The sequence below is a fragment of the Camponotus vicinus genome, unplaced genomic scaffold (assembly GCF_025532165.1).
Source record: "Camponotus vicinus isolate PSW18456_S1 unplaced genomic scaffold, iyCamVici1.0 SCAF_12, whole genome shotgun sequence".
In the NCBI taxonomy this organism is placed as follows: Eukaryota; Metazoa; Arthropoda; class Insecta; order Hymenoptera; family Formicidae; genus Camponotus; species Camponotus vicinus.
This window is the reverse complement of record NW_028141948.1, coordinates 16884437-16901538: the sequence shown is the minus strand read 5'-3', so window position 1 is coordinate 16901538 and position 17102 is coordinate 16884437. Positions and strand designations below refer to the sequence as shown.

The 17102-nt window shown below is 42.6% G+C and overlaps 1 long non-coding RNA gene across 1 annotated transcript in view; it reads right to left on the bottom strand.

Moving 5' to 3' along the window:
- The window catches only part of LOC145963421 (uncharacterized), a 118063-nt gene that overhangs the window by 89414 nt on the left and 11547 nt on the right, over positions 1 to 17102 (bottom strand). The window contains exon 2 of the long non-coding RNA XR_014436160.1: positions 2589 to 2637. This is a non-coding gene — a long non-coding RNA (uncharacterized LOC145963421). The remainder of the gene's footprint in view (positions 1 to 2588; positions 2638 to 17102) is intronic.

The window sequence follows — 17102 nt, the reverse complement described above, 5'->3', positions numbered from 1 at the left end:
AAAAAAAAAAAAAAAAAACTATTTCTGTTGCTTGCAAAGAATCGAATAATTAAAACCGTAAGAACCGATTGTAAAAACCCTTCGTGAAATCGGATGTCAAATGGTTGTACATCATCCTCTCTCTTTCTCTTTCCCTCTTTTTCCTTCGTGAATGCTTTAACCTTCTTCAGATTCGCAATTAGGGGGCGTCGAGACGCGCTTCACGACGCTATGTCGCCCTTTTGCCTGTTATTTAATTGGGATGCGCAATTGAATGACACTCGATACACGGTAGCGGGAAAGAGTTGCCGTCGGCTGTCCCGGGCCTAACGATGGTATTGTATGCGGTTCCCCTTTCGACTACTTCGTCCTGTTTTACAGACTTTTCGCGTTTATCTTCGGGTGCGGCGAAACAAACGTAAACTCGCGCCAGACTATTTCGCGCTTTGGCAAACTTTGGAACGATTGCGAGCATGCATTGCAATTTTAATAAAATAATTAATAATTTTATAAAACGTGAAACAGAAATTTATGTCGTTTATAAATTTCTTAACTTAAACTGCCGTACTTGGGACGATGTCTGTTTGCGTATAAACGAGCAAAATTCGTTGGGAGAATCAATTAGGAGTTGCGTGTTGCATCGTTCGCGCTCGTATATTACCGTTATCCTAAAATTGTCCACTTGCCCCGTAAATGGCTCCATCACGATGAGGAACATTAACATTTCTCAAGTCGCATTCTCAACGATCCATCCAATCCTAGCGAGGAAAAATGGAGATGAACTCCCCGAGACACGCTAACAAGGCGCGAGCGGGCGTGGCATGAGCGAACGAGTCTCTTAATGAGATCAGCTCCGTGGAAGTGCGCGGTGATGCGGAGATTCGCGAGGTATCCGTCCCGAGAATGACGGGAGAGAGAAGCTCTTTGACACTCTGGTGCTGTTAACTAGAAGAAGAGAGAGAGAGAGAGAAAGACGACGGAGGGATAGTAACGAGGAGTAAGCAAGGGAGAGAGCAAGGTGGAAATGCGGCGAGGCCGCATCTTGGAAGACTTCCTCGAGCTCATTACGCCGACAATAATTAACGTTGCATAAAGTGTCGTTATGGAAATAACCGAGGAACCGAGTAGAGCGCGGATGAAAGAAAACAGCGAGGAGAGAAGAGGCGAAAAGTAACGGAAAAAAGACCAAGAGATCGCGAGAGATAAAACACACACATACTATCCCAACGTTTTCCGCGCCGATGGAAAATGTTTCCATTGATAGCGATCCGCGCAGCTTCGCGGGATATCGCGGCTTGTCCGTGTCTATGGTTTCTCGCGCTCCCTCTTTCTCCAGAAAATATAATTCGAATCCGTCCTTCGCCCTGAAAACCGATGAGAAACGGTCGAGACGGAAAGGATGGCGCTTTTCGCGCTGAATGTCCAATTATTGTATCACGAAATATCTCTTAGGAAATTGGATAACGCGAACTAGGTAGGTCCACGAAGGTGGAGCGCCCTGAATAAAGGAGGAAGAAGATTCTCGCGGGCAGAGAAGGGCAGCTGAAGGAGGGGACAGCAACTCGCTGGGAGAGATACAGCCACCTCATCATGTGCATCATGTTATATATAGATATGTATTAACTGTCTACGTGGAAGAAGCGAAACCGCTGGCAGAAAACGCCAGTCAACGACAGGCAGTATATGCGGAAACCGCGACGAAATGACACTCGTGCTGGCGCTAATTGGGCCCTCGAGGTGACGCCATCAAGAGGGATGCTCTTCCACCCTCCGAGTATGCCCCGACCAGTCCTCCCTCTACCGCCTTCCTGCCAGCCCTCCCCCGACAATCTCTTTCAACTTTCTCCTCCTCTTTCTTCCTGCTCATGCATCGCGAATCGACACGATAGAAGAAGATTTTGAAGATGAGCATATTGTCGAGAAGAAGAAAAGAGCAAAGAAATAAATATTTAATCATGTATTTCTCACATTCTTTTCATTCCATAATTTTTAAATATTTGAGTATATTAAATATCATATTTTGATTGCATTTAATATTCAATAAACTATAATAAGAAAACGACTTGTGGTTAACTTGCTTTAATTTAATTTTTAATAATTTCGAAGTTGGGGAAAAAAGAAACTTAATCAATGAAAAGTGGATGAAAAGTGGACGAAGGAATGCGAAATTGCACACGAAATCCTTCTGAATTTATGATTGCTCGATTGAAGCAATCCTTGATTTAGTCTCTTTGATAGCTCATACGAGGTATTGTCATGCACTCCTTCACGTACGATATTTGTGAATGAAAGGAGGATATGAGCACGCGAAATCATCCACGCATACAAATCTCTACTTTTGCATGTAAGATGAATGCACAATGCGAATAAAAAAATAAAGTTCTAATTCAAAATTAATTTCACCCAACTGTGTGTTATTGCGACCGTGCAATACAAGCACAAATTATGTGTTTTACTTTAAACGTGCTTTAAAAAAATAATAATCAAAATAATAATTTTAGCAATACAGATTTGTGCCTTGACATGTGCATTATTTTACAAATATCTCTTACAAACAAAGATCGTATAAGACCACAAAATAAGAAGAAGATCAAAATCGTAAGACTCACCGTACGATGCTCCTCCCCTGTCGATGGACCGCAACAAGTCACGATTCGTCTGAAACAATAGAGAGAAATTGCGTATAAAGACAACGATCATTGAGGTGCTTTATATATACATATATAACGTCGCGGGGAAGAATGGGCGAGAGGAGAAAAGAGGTTCACAGGCACATTCGGGGATGTGCGAGAGATGACGGGAACTGAAATTAAGCATCATGCCGGGCATTAAGAGAAATTATCTGCGTTATGCCTCGATCGTATCTTTTATAGACTTTTGCAGGCAACCACAACGAGCGAAGGCGAGGCAGCGAAAAGCAAGAAACGAGTCGACGGAAATTCGTTGAATTTATATAGTCCGATATATATATATATATATATATATATATATATATATATGTGTGTGTGTGTGTGTGTGTGTGTGTGTGTGTGTGTGTGTGTGTGTGTGTGTGTGTGTGTGTGTGTGTGTGTGTGTACTATTTTATTGCGATATTCAAACCGTTTACAAAGACATCTCACCAAACTAGCTCGTTAAATATTTTATGATACGATCGACTCGGCATTTCTCCCCTTCTAAAACGTTGAAGAAATGATAGCGTGAATGAAATCGAATGCGAAGTCATATACAAAGGGGAGCGCGGTTTCTAAGACAAGTTGCGATATAATACAAAGATAAGTACATCGTCACGTCCGTTGAGATTCATGATTACGAAAAATTTAATTTGTGAATAGAAAGTTTCATTTGTGGCTAAAAATTTTATTTGATTATATATAATCTACAGATATTTATGCAATAAAAATTAATTTAATAAAAATTTTGTGGAAAAATGGTTTTACCAGACAATCGAATTCTCCAAACTTGTAAAAAATTCTACATCCGATTCCATCATAATCCTTTTTCATACGACGAACTTTCGCGGTCCCCTTCTGTATTTCAAGTTTCTTTCGTTGGTCAGCGCATCGCATGTAAAGCAGACAAATAATAATTGCATCATCATCCAAAGTATGTGCGCGGCTGGACGAAACTGGGACAATATATCAAAAGGAATAGACCGTCTCGCTCTTCTCGCGACAGAGACTCTCGTGAATAAAGTTTACCCATTTACAAGAATGGAAACTTTTATTACGCTGTTATGAAGACGCATTATACCATGGAAAATAGTTTTAATGTCTCTTTTCGCACTTTCGGAATTCCGTAACGTTCCGCGTCTCGATCTCGCAAGTTACAAAGTAGTTACGTTATCCCTTTCGATAATGCTTTCAGAATTCAAACATTTGCCAAAAGAGGATATTAAGCAAGTGGTCTTGTACATAAACAATTTGTAAAAAATATGAGAGAAATCGAAATCACGCTTTTCGCAGATTAATTACTCAGAAAAATATTGCGTTTAAAATAAAATGAAATTTATGCACATTAGAGAGAATCATATAATTAATCTTCAAATTACATTGATTTTTCTCGAGAGCTCGTGACAAAAACGCGTAAATGCGTGCACGCATATTTCGATTCTGGAGCATTAGTTGGAGCATTAGTGCCGACATTCTAGGTATAGAATGTGCTGCCGAAATAAATGACCGGACGTCGCAGGCAGGCATTCATACACTCGGCAGTGACTAGAGAAGTGCCTTGCTCTAGTGCCTTTCGGAATTCCGATCGAGGAGTCTGTACGAGAGAAAGAGAGAGGAGGAAGGAGGCGGTGGCAATTCGAGGAAGGAAAATGAGGCACAAACAGAAAAAGAGAGAATAGACACGCGAGCGAGCGAAAGAGCATGAAGGAGGCGGTGGATGAATCGGTCGATGGGGAAGGAAGCTCCTTTCATGTCAGGATAGTGAGCGATCGACCGAATCGCAGGTGAGTGCCTGCGACCGCGTAGGATTATTTATATAAACGCCGAGTCACCGGTTATTAATGAGAGGTGCCGCCTCCCTCTGTCGGTGGCTATCGACGAGTTCTATCCCCGAAGCAATGCCGGGCTTATATGTCGTCGGGTCGGGTCACCAAAGGTGTCGACCGATCGATGTTCTCCCGAAAGACGTCCTCTACCCGAAATGATTCGGCAAGCTCGATAATAACAGTAATTAAATCCTGCTTAATATTAATTCTTGTTTGCATCAAGGCTGATGATCTCAAATCTCCATATCTTAGCATTATTATATATTTAAGTATCTCACAATATGTTCTATTAATTATCCAATATTTATGTATAATTAAAAATTAATAGGATGTTTACATATTTTTCGATGCTGTCGTTAAACAAAGTACGTTAGCGATCTGCTCGATTTTTCTGCTTAAAGTTATAATATTGCACGCGAAGAAAAGTTTTTAAATAAAGAGAAAACTTGTTTCTCTCTTTCTTACTAACGTAGTTATGGCGAGGCGCATCGAAATAAGCTTCTTGCCGACATCAGTCGCGTGTCAATCCTTTTGCAGTAGATGTACCTAATCGATCTGCATTTCAGATGCTTCAGAGCCGCATAAGAACCGGCGAACGAGATTTAAAAATTCGTTTCGCCGCCCACGCATCGTTTTCTCTTCCGTGCGTCCTCTTTATTGCACGAGAGATCCGTCTCGGACGAAACCTGCACACCTGCGCGTCTGGCTTCCTTCCAGCCATTGACGAGATGAGTGAAATATGAAGGTTCCTGAGGATGCGCAGCAGAACGGGGACACCTGGATTTAGCGATCGTTCTCAATGAAGAGACCCTCGACCGAAGGTTAAAAATGGAGTAAAGGAACGACTGGTCGCCTTTGCCTTCTTTTTTTCAAAACCACTGAAGCGAGTAATCTATCTCGAGGGACTTGCAGTGACTTTTGCCAAAAACGAGACTGTATTCTTCGAATATCTCTCGTGAATGACCCACTTATTTTGAACACGGACGTAGTAGCTGTTGCTTTATATGTAAATATCATTACCTTAAAAATTTAAATACATACAATTCTTTATCGACATCACTAGAATTCATCCTTGAGTGATTATTTCTAACATTTTATCAATTTTTAACAATTATTTTGCCATCATTTTCATTATTTACTACCTAATATTTAACAATAATTCCGTATGAAATTAAGAAAAAATATAATTGCACGATCAATTTGCGAATTTATTCACATTTCGAACTGTGCCGTAGTCTGTAGTTTTTGGAGGCGGATACGACCACCGCGGCCGTAGAAGGGAGGTTAAAAAGAAATCGTAGGGGTTTATGGTGGAGACGCGGGCGACGCAGAACCAGGTGTCACGGGGCAGCTATACAAAGAAATGATGGATGTACGGCAACCCTCGTAACGTGTCGTGCCCTCGGCACCTCAGGTGTCACTCTGGGTCCATGCCTCGTTATCTCGCCGATAGGAGAAAATAAAGCCGATTCTTTCTCACCCTACATAAAGCCGACATATCGTACGCAAGAGACAGCGCACTATTTCTTTGTTTAATTTATATGCAAATTATGCGGTTTTAATATTATACATAAATGTTGCGTTTATCGAAATTATTAAAGTTAAAAGTAAAATATATATATTATTTTTATTTAAAAATTATAGAGTAAAGCTATGCATTATCGCGAAAATAAACTCAAATTTTCTGCCTTTAAGGTTGACTCTCCTTACATGAAATTGATAATATTCACTTTCCTAGATCCGAATATGGCTTCAAATCATCGAATACGTAGATGGCGTGAAAATTGAATGGCCGATTGTAATCCTTCGAAGGGATTCTCTTCTTCCCCCTCCTCCCCTTCCAATTCCTGACCGGCAAGAACACTTAGAAGTAAGAATACTGGTCGCGCGCGTGTTTCTTCGCACCTGGCAAATCCAAAACACCTCTCGAAGTGGGCTCTCGCTTTCGTTCACTTACATGGGACCTCTCGTGCCTTTGTCGGGCCACGCGCCCAAAGAAATACAAAAAAAGATTAAAACGGATCTCTCCGATCTATCTCTCCTACTAACGCGGCGTGTATATTTATAAGGCGATGTAATCGCATTTGTATCATTGATATATAAATGTAATAATAATTATTATACAAATGAGAGTGACGAATAAAAATAACAATAAATAAAAATTATAAAAACGTTAATAAGCTTTTCCAACAGATCTATATCTTCTTAACGCGACATATCGTGCTATGAATTAACGTTAAGGAAACAATATATTGTCGCGCGGAGATTACTTATATATCTTAATCTCGTGATACGACACTCTATCTAAAGGAAGAAACACGGTCAAAGCGTTGGTGTCGGCACCAACGACGCGAGCGTGATTCGTGTAAGGAAAGATTTTCTTTCCTCGCACGGTCCGGTGGCTTCTTTTTCGTTGGGATAGGTCCTGTCGGGGCACCTCATTTCCTTTCGAGTTGTCGGTCGGGGATTCGGTTCTACAGCGTGACAATTCTTCCTCTCTTGCGCCCGACTTCTCTACTCACTGAAGCCCGAGCCGACAATGGATCGTTGGTCCACCGCGTAAAGAAATCTAGCGCAGAGACGAGAAATGGAGAGGAGAAAGATGTGAAAGAGAGAGAAAAAGAAATTTGTTATGTTTCGAGCAAGTTCTTTTAACCCAATGAGAAATAATCAGCAATATAAGAAAGGTGATACTAATAATTGAAAGAAATAAAATGGCATAATATCGCGATACATACAACAAAGGCATATTTATATATCCAATGTGTTAACTTATAAATTTCAAAGAAAAAAATAGGTAATTTAATTATAATATTTGATTAATATCGCATAGAAATTAGTTTCTTGAAAAATACTAAGAATATTATAAAATCTATCGTTTTATTTGACATAGAATTTCAGATACAAGAGTTGTGATCTAAATAGAGAGAGGGAGAGAGAGAGAGAGGGGGAGAGAGAGAGAGAGAGAGAGAGAGAGAGAGAGAGAGAGAGAGACACACACGAGGGAATAAGAATGAAAGAAAATAACAATAGGAAATATACAAGGAATTCTTTCGAATATATAAGAAAATGTCATTCATACGCACTGCAGGTCAAAATCGCCATTCATAGAAACGACAACCCCGAAATGAGCTTGACCCAGATGACCATAAAGAATCAATGAGCTTATTTATAAAGCTGCGGGCTAAAATCTATATTACTTGACCACTATTTTAAATAGAATAGTATTTCAGCCATTTTACACATATTATTCGCGTCACAATAACGGAATAACGATCGATTATAGAGTATCTTGTTGCGCTCAAATTTCTATTGTAAATTTATAAAAAACTTTTACCTTTTCCAAAAGGCAAAATAAAAAACAAATAATGAATAGCTATATTACAGATATATTACATAAATATGTTATAACTAGCTTAAAATCACCTAATTGTGAAGGAACTTTTTAGGAGCCGTAAACTGAAATATATATAGAACGACACGGATCAGTAGCGGCAGTTAAAAAACAAAAAAGCGCAAAAATAATAACATCGAATCCAAAAGGGAGAAAATGGACTACTGGCATAGGCAAGTGAATGAGAGTGACCTTGACAAAACATCGCGGCCACAGAATGAAGCCGTTGAGCCACGAGAACAAAGAGATTCTGTCGTCCTTTGTCAGATAGTGTCCCTATCTCCGTCTGCCCAACGTTCTCTCTTTCCCTCCAGACTTTTATCTCACCTCCCCATTTCTCTTTCACTTACTTTTATCTACGTCTGTTTGCCACTGTTCGGATTATTACGTCGTCGCTTTCACTGTCTGTCGGTCATCATTTGAGTCTGCCTATACATTGCTCCCATTATTTACATTGCTCCGCTATTTGGAGAATAATCGACAAAAATTAGCATAATCTGATAGATTCCGAAAATTGTAACAGCTTCACACAACATTCTTACAATAAAATGTATAATATATTAAATATACATTAATCTTCTTTCTAAAAATTAAAGATATAAAAATGTAAAAATGGTTCAAATGATAATGACAAATTAAATAAGAATGTGTTTTTGGTTTCTAGCCTTCTTTTGCTTCTTATTTAATCTTCCTTCTCTAAACAACAGAATCTAATTAAATGATCTGAATAAATGATCTGAAAGATATTATTTCTATAATTCTAAAAGCTAAAACATTAGAATATAAAAATGTTAAATTTTTTGAATGTATTTTTTATAATATATCATAATAAATCGAATCTGACTAGTATAATAAATTGTTAGAGCCAGCTGACCTTTTGCCGTTCGGGGAAGGCGACCTTTAAAACAGAGTTCACTACTGACCCTTTAATATCACTGGCTTCTCACTCGCATTTTAATGTATAATTAATTAAGTCAAAGTTCACGCTCATAATGACACGCCAATAACCAATCGGATAAAATGTCGAAAGCTTCGGTCAGTTTCCTCGCGACGCTTCTGCTCGGCGATCTCGTGGAAGAAGAGAAAAACGGAAATGCTAAGGACGTGAAGACACGCCAGACCTGTCGATATCAGGACGGCGACGTCCCTCGTACCAACAACATCGGATGACAGGGGGTGGAGAGACGATAACAGGAAGAGAGAAAGAGAGAAAGCCAAAGAGAGAAGAGACAACAGAGTTGAACAAGTTGGAAAAACACTTAAGTGGGCAGCTAATGCTTTTATCGCGACCCTTGATTCCACCCTCGCCTGATTTTCGGCGACAAATCAAGGCGCTTGTCCCGCCGGGAACGGTAAATACGTTTTCGACGCCTCCGCGTGAAATAATGCGCGCGTGCGTGCGTGCGTGCACTTACGAGCGGCGCGAAAATACGCGCGAGCGAGCGCACCCACCGTCGGAGGGTGAGAGACGAGCCGAGTGGCGGAAGAATGGCACTTTATTAGTGTTTGCAAACGACGTTCCGCCGTCACGTCGTCGCGCGACGTTCCCTCGTTTCTGGAACGATTTATCAGCGCCGAGACAGCGCCGTTTCGTTTCGCTAAAATGGCGGTATTCGCGTGAAATCATCCGCACGTGTAGAATGCGGCTACAGTAAATTTCCGACAAGTACGCGAAGTGTCATGCGTTATTGAAGAATGTACGGTATATCGCATGCTTGATGCATGCAACGCGTGATGTTGAAGATGATCCTCGAGTGAAACGGAGCGGGAAATAGAAAATACATTATATTCCGCGTGTCTCGTTATTTTTCGTCAATTACATAACACGATCTACGATAAAAGAAAGTAAAGAATATGCCGTTGCTCGATATCTCAAGCTCGTAACGGCTTGATACTTTATTGATTCTTTCTTGACGTTTGCCTCGGATTGATACTTTTTATTCCCAAGAATCGATACGAGAGGCGGTTGTCCGGGACAATGATAAACCGTATACGTAGAAGCTTGTTATATGACCTGTCTTTCTTGTAAATCTGAAAATTCGCGCACATTAGATCCACGAAACGACACAGAGAAATTGCCCGCCATTGCTCTCGACGTGTTGAAAAAATAGCACCGCATCGCACGCGCGAGCCTGCGATTAGCGTAGAGCGCACGCCACGTTAATCGGATTCTCGATATACAGACAAATTTCTAAACCGATTCTCGACATACATCTCTAACAAATCTCTAGGTTGTTGATAAAAGTTGCATTACATACACGTCTCTCGAAGTATAGGGAACTTGACATGCAAGAGAAGATCGTTCCGAGAGATATCATCGCGACGTTCGCCATTTTTCCGAACTACCGGTTGAGATTGGTCGCAGAATCCACAACGGAATATCCCCGAGCCATTGAAACAAAATGCCCGAAATCCACGCTGTTTCGAGTTTCACCGCGGCAGCGACGAGGGCAGCACGTACCATTCCGGGGGATGCATCACCCCCGAGTTTCAGGTTAGCGAGAGCCGTTCTGTAGAGGTTCGAAGTAGGCGGTAGGGAAGGGAAGTAGGAAGAGATGGCGCGTAGGGACGGGAGAGGACGAAGGGGAAACGACGACGGCGGAAGAGCAGGAGGAGGATGAGGCGGTGGTGGAGGATGGAGGCACTCCATCGCAGTCCGTCGCCTCGTCCAGAGGGTGGGAGTAGCCGGCGGCGGGGTGGTTTTGTCTTCCTTCGCTCCCCTCTTCCGCGCACCCCTCCTCCGCATCTTCCAAGTGCGCTTGCGTCCTGCCGAGCCACCCACCCTCTTCCTGCGCCGGCCCGTTTACCCTTCCGTCCTCCTCCTCCTCCCCCTTCCCCTCCACTCCCGCTTTACCCCCCCGTATGTCCTCGCGCGCCACCCCTCTATTGATTTTGTTACAAACCGGCTCCATCCCGCCCCCTCCGGTCTCCCGCGACGTCGCCCTCGCCGACCCTCGCGAAGTCCGTTGGAGCGATACGCGCCGATGCGTGTACACGTTGATATATAAATGTATATTGTTTATACATATTTCGCCATCGTCGTCGTCGTCGTCGTCATCCTGAACGACTTTGAATTCCGAACGCACGCGACGATAACGCACGGCTCTCTTACGACTGAGCGTAGTCGATAAAAGTGGAAGTGTAGTGACCCGAAAAACCAATTTCGAGCATTCGAAAATAGCCCACGAATCATCCGCGTCTAGTTATAGCAATGATCGATAAATTAATTTTAATTAATTATATCATTTTAGATTAAAGCCATATCTATTCTATAGAGACAGAAAACCAGGATATAATTGCATAAAAAAATCTTGTGACATTTTGACAAATATTTACATGAAGAAAAATAAGCAATATTTTTACTCTTATTCGTACTATAAATTTAATATTTATTGCTTTAAATTAAAACAAATAAAAATGTGATGCGAGGAGTCGGACATCAAACGTTAAGTATGTTACGTATGTATGTTACAAACGAAATAATTGTAGAAGAGGCTGCCCGTTTTTGTCGCAAAGACAAATACTCTTAAAATTGAGAAAATAAACACACGGTACAATGTTTCCGATACAATCGCTGCGTAGAAAGCGTATAATTTCTGACGTGGAGCGCTGGGCGCTCGCAGCGCGAACACTCGCGGGGGATAAGGAGCCCTCTCGCCAAATACATAGAGGACCGTATAGTAGTTTGCGTTCGCCGTATATAGAACGTATTCATTTTTTTCTTTCGCGAGCTATTTCGCCCGTTCTCCACCACGTGCACACGCAGCCGACATTCGGTCGGCCACTCATGGCGGGCCCCCAACTGGTTCAAGTACCACGTGCTCTCGTGGTTCGCCCTTGCGCTCACGTACGACCAAGAAGTACTCGATGGCATTTGCGGTGGATTTGGCGGTGCTCCGCGCCGCGGGAGCCCCACTTCTGGCCACCGGTAACCATAGGGTACTCCCTCTTCCTCCTCTCTACGCGCGTTCCTCTCGTCTCTCCCGCCTCCCTACCCTCGCTCGCCCTTACGGACGCTCGAGAGGCCCCGTATGATACCCCCGTGATAATCTCCCGTCTATCGGGAGGGAGTCACTGAGCGCGGATTAAAAGGGTGCCTTTTATCCAGGGGTTCCGGCAAGATCTACATTTTTTTTCTCTCTCTCTCTCTTGCTCTCTCTTTTTCTGTCTCGCTAAGCTCTCCCGATATTCGCGATTACATCGCGATCATCAAGACGTACACGCGTAATTCGCGCAGAATGTATTCCGCGGACGTCATAAACAGTAAGTGCATTTTGCGAAAATTGTACAGCGATTGTATCAACGTATCTCTTTTCTAAAATTCTGTCGCGCGCTCACAAACGACGACGTTTGTTTGTGCCGCGCTACTTTGCCGCGGAGTCGAGTAATTGCGAGAAACTAAAATATTTGGATCGACATCTGCCGGCTTCGTTTCTGTGAAGGAAGCCGGCCTCCTGTCTGTCTCTGTTAAGCCGGCTCCCGCGTAAGTCAGGCATGCGAAGATTCGAGAGCCTTGTTTCGTGAGATCTCTGTGTGCAATTACATTGCTCTTGTAGTTTGTGTAAAAAAATCTCATATTTGAAAACTACGGCAATATACACTAACTAAATTATAATATCATTTTTCCATATCAACGCGATACACCAATTACGACAATACTATATCTTATTATATATATAAAATAATAATTATAATATGTATATATAAACGTTGACTATGCAAATGTCAAAATAATTTAACATATGAAAAAGTAAAAGTGCATTCGAAATTTCAGAGACGTATAAATAAATTTACAATTTAACACTAATATAATTTTGATATAATTTTAAATAGACACTATTTCACCGGGAACTTATTTTCAAATCTAATCTGTAGGATACGTCGATATAAAATCTGTCGAGATTAACCGACTTCTCTCGGAACACAAGAGCGCGCTATCGATAAAAATTAATATACTTCGTCCAGTTCTTAGACAGATTAATCGAGGAGGTAATGCTCCATTTATTACAGTAAATCCTCGCCACGTGTTCGTCTCCTTAGCCCAACAATTCGGCGTTACGTAAGGTTTCGCGCTCGGGGGATAGAATACCCGACCCGAGAAATCAGGCTTGCGTCCAAAGTGGGTTAATAAAGCGATATTAAAGCCACGGGTGGTAGACCCTACGGCAGAATCCCTCGTGTCCACTCTGGCGCGGTCTTCGGCCAGCGGGAATTACGTGTGAGAGCCGCCACCCCGTGATCCACCATGGCGTTTCATTAACGCTCCGCTGTCTCGGCACGTTTTTGCGACAAGCTCGATTATTAACTTCACGTTTTATTTAGAAGCCTTTATCCCGCGTCGTGTCTACCTGTGATCTCTTTATATTTCATAAATTAAATTTTACGTAATACAATTTTTTGAAGTATTCGACTGATTAAAATAACGAATGATTGCGTTATAAATATAAATAAATATTGCATATCAATTTAAGTAGCAAAAGAGATAAATATAGTATATATACCTATTATTATAAAATATATAAACTTATTTTTTCTTACTTAAATTATCACAATTTTACATTTTCATTTAGATTTATTATGCGATCGTTTTTTTATATTTTTATTCAAAATATTTTAAAAAATGCACGTTAAGGATAATTCACCGAGTACTATTTTGATTCGCGATATCATATTATCTGAATTAAAGAGAACTATCAAGAAATAGATCTACCACTTTCGGATGTAGCGATACGTTATCGCAGCGTAATCTCTACGAATGTAGAATTTTCAACCGCATATTCCCGACCGCTCTAACTACCCGACAAGGTTGGACAAGTAGAGTAGATCGGCAAACTGTAAAGTTTACAAACACCAACGCCCCGTGGTTATTATCCCGTAATCCCGGTGTTTTACATGTTATGAAGATGCGAGAGAGGCGGTCTGTTACCTGCGACCTTCGGTCTTACGTTATTACACACCACGTTCACACACGGTCCATACATATCTCACCGACGAGAAGAAAGACCCCGCATGATTTTACATAAATTTCACGAGTCGAAACATTATCCGCGAGCGACCGTAATTTACTCGGAAAGTTACAAATATGCTGTGTTCCATAATCAAAATACCATAAAGAGAAAGCTGTAACGCGATTATCTATGCGGTAAACAATTATTGTTATCTACCTAATAATTATTTCATGCAAATTAGACGACGATACATTTGTGAAAGTCCTGATTAACGAAACTTTTCAGAATTCTCTCGTTTTACGCAGCTAAACGCGTGTAATAATTGGAAGGAGAGATCTCGATCCGTCTCAGTTTCGATTTACGCGGGATCGCGTGCGACTTGGACGCGCGTGTTTTGACACTCGTAGCCCACCTACACGCGCCACCCCCTCGATCGCACACAAACTCGCACGAGAACTCGCCATTAAATGCATTAGGACACGTTTAATAGCGCCGAGATCTCTCTTCTCGTTATATAGCCGGCTGCTTGCGTTGGGGTTGCCGTGCTCGTGCTAGCACACCCGGCGAGTGTGTCTAGTTCTCATTGTTCCCGCGCGTCAGACACGTGGCCGTGGCACGAGTCCAGTGATATCGAATATTCCTCCTTGTTTTCTCCGCTTTTTTCACAGCCCCTTCTCTCTGATTGGCACTTTAAAATCCGGACGATCGTCGACGGTTCGGGACGCGCGGGGGGAAGAGAGAAGGGTGCAAAAAAAGAAAGAAGAAAAAAAAAAGAAAAAGCGAACACCCACGGAGGTCGGCCATTCAGCTTGGCTCGGATGTCGTTCCCGCGAACTCCCGTGTGTCGGGAAGTTTGCAGGCTAAATTGACCGCGCGGCTGCGATGAAAGCGGTAATTTTCAACCGCGGAAAATCCTGCCTGACGCTGAAGAGTAAATTGTATTTTTTTTTTGGTTTGCGCGCGTTCGGGCAGACGCACGAATACGCCAACGGCGAATTACCGCGACGAAGTGATAATCTCGCATCCGTCTCGAGCTGGCGCGGTTATCTCGCTTATACCGCGTTCCTCCTGTTTGAATCAACATTGTGAAATTATCGAGATCGTTATTCGTGTTGAAGTTGAAAATTCTAAAGATCCCGCGCTTCAACGACGATATCAGACTATTAGCACGAAGATGCGTTAAAATCCGTACACATTGTTTCCCCGGTTTTCCTTTGATATCTCTGGATACGAATAATTTATCACCTGCGCCGCGGTACCCATCCGCGTGGAAATGGATCAGGTGCTCGGGCATTCCCTTTTTCCCTGTCTACCATCGCGCGGTCAATTAATAGGAGTCATTTATAAGAGCAAACCGGGGAATCTGGGAATCCGCGATCCGCCCGGAGGCAATAAATCTCAAGTCGCCGAGAGGCGGCATGGTAGCGGAACCCCTCTTGTAAGCTGGTTGTATTGTAGCTATTACCGAGCCATGCATCACTAGGTAACAACCGCACGATTCGCCGTCTCCCTCATTCCGACAGCGAAACATCTTCCCCTTCTCTCTTTCTCTCTTCTTCTCCCGGGGAAAGAGCGCTAGGACATCGTCGTAGGAAAACGCAGGAAAACGCGCGGCGCGCGTTTGGGAAGCTGCGCAGCTGATATCGGACCACCCAGGTTATGCCCTGGATACCTTCTGGTCCGTGGGACGTTCCGTAGGGGAAAACATTACGTCCGATTCACGCACGAAGCGCGATGTTATGGCAGGAATGATGAACGATCGTTGTCGTTAATGAGCGAATCGCATCTCGCGGCAGCGAGTGTTTCGGTGCTCGTAGCCGAAAAAGCTGAATAAAAGCGCCCGTTTGTAATTTTAGCGACTCTCGTCTCTTAAAATTATGCGACAACGTGAAACTCGCGGCTGGCAAAAAGTATTATACAACGACGAATAAATCTTCTTCTAAATAGACGCTTTGCGTGGCGATTTTTTTCCGAGTTTGAATCTCGAAGCAAAGACACGCTGTGGACATATTAAAGTGTGAAAACATATTAAATCTTTTGGCGGCGAAACAAAAAGCAGAATCAACGACGATATCTTAGCACTTTTGAAAACATTTGCGATCATTCAATCATTCATTTGACCTGTACGATACAACGCGAAGCAGACGGTGAGAAAACAACGGGCGATACTTGGCGCGCGTAAAACAGAGGATCGCGAGGAAAAAATGATGGGGTAGGAAAATGCACGACTGAGAGAGAAGACGGAGAGAAAAGGAGAGAGAAACGGGGACAGAATATATACGCGCCGTGGTACAGCACAGTCTCTCGCTCTCTCTTTCTCTCTCTCTCGCCGGACAACCGACAGTTGGAGGAACGGGGTGGCTGTCGAGGAGGGTAGTACCTGCCTACTCCTCGCACCCTCGCTTGGCGCTATAGTAACAACACGGGGAAACATAGGGAAATCAATATGGCTTCCGTTGCCCTCATCCCTCTCGCGTGCGGCCCTCGCAGCCGGCGTCGTCTCTCGCTCTCGTCCGATTTTCTCGCTCCTCTCTCGCTACCACGGAATTACGTCTCTCCCCCGGGCTCCCTCGCTTCGTCCATCTCTGTCTTTCCCATCCTCTCCTTCTCTCCTTCTCTCTTGCTCCGTTTCTTTCTCTCTATCTCTCTCTAGCACTCGACGCGGACGGGTGAACCCATTATAAGGGGGTGTTACTCCGGGCCAATCCCCAACCATCCGGAGAGAGAAACCGGAGAAGCGAGAGTCCAAGAAGGGCGCATGTGCGTTGCTAGGGCCACCGGATGGGTCGCGCGATGCGATGCGATGCGATGCGATGCGATGCGATGTGGTTGCGACGCGTTGTAATGCCGCGTGTAACGTCCGCCCGGTATATCAGGTATACTGAGAATATTTTAAAATGTATTTACGAAGCACGTACGCCAATGTAATTTGCACTGTTATGTAATGAATTTGTCCAGTGGTGTAGCAATCGTCTAAAATATATTTCTTTAGCGAAGAAAATAATTGAATAAGAGTAATAACTGAATAACATAACTAATAATGTCCTCTTTACGTTATTCTTTGATATTTCTATTAAAATCAAAAGTAGATATACTTTAATCATTTTGTATGATTTTATGGGATGTCTCGGGATACAATGTCAAAATTTCAAAAAATCATACTTAAAAATACCGTTGTTAGCGTTACGCAAATCGCATTGATAATAGAAAGTAATTATATTTATAATGCAATATTATTGATTTTTTGTGTTTAATGTATATGTACATATATATAATGTAAAACAAT